Source organism: Halyomorpha halys, unplaced genomic scaffold (genome assembly GCF_000696795.3).
Source record: "Halyomorpha halys isolate HHAL.00 unplaced genomic scaffold, Hhal_1.1 Scaffold1240.1, whole genome shotgun sequence".
Taxonomy (NCBI): domain Eukaryota; kingdom Metazoa; phylum Arthropoda; class Insecta; order Hemiptera; family Pentatomidae; genus Halyomorpha; species Halyomorpha halys.
This window is the reverse complement of record NW_027108774.1, coordinates 334,586-335,020: the sequence shown is the minus strand read 5'-3', so window position 1 is coordinate 335,020 and position 435 is coordinate 334,586. Positions and strand designations below refer to the sequence as shown.

General features: G+C 38.4%; 1 protein-coding gene across 1 annotated transcript in view; it reads left to right on the top strand.

The window, feature by feature from the left end:
* LOC106688938 (uncharacterized) overlaps nucleotides 1–435 on the top strand; it is an 18,851-nt gene that overhangs the window by 10,531 nt on the left and 7,885 nt on the right. The gene's annotated exons all lie outside the window — the stretch shown is intronic.

The following is a 435-nucleotide window of genomic DNA, read 5'->3' as shown; positions in this document are numbered from 1 at the left end:
ATGCCAATTATTCTATGTTTTGTGTACTTAATCTATCAGATGAGTTGCGCCCGAACTCGTATGGATTCATATTGCGCCCGACGGAAGGTTAAAGGTATATCTCAGTGATTCCCAAAGTGAGCAGAAAGTCCCCCTGTAGCGATTCAGGGGGGCGGTGATGGCCACAGGTGCATTTGGGGGGGGGGCGATGAATGACTACAAGTGTCACGGTCAACAATATTAATGCTGACGAAAATAGAGTCGAGGATTATTCTACTTAATTGGTAGCAGCACATCAGGTTCATCCTTCTCATTAAGATGATTTCGAATGTTTGTTTTAACTTTTTTTGTGTGACATTCTATTCTGAGTTCAATAAATAGTTTCATAATTTCCAAGTTCAATGTTTTTAATTTACACCTTTCTTTGTTATATTTTACAAAAAAGATGGAAACATA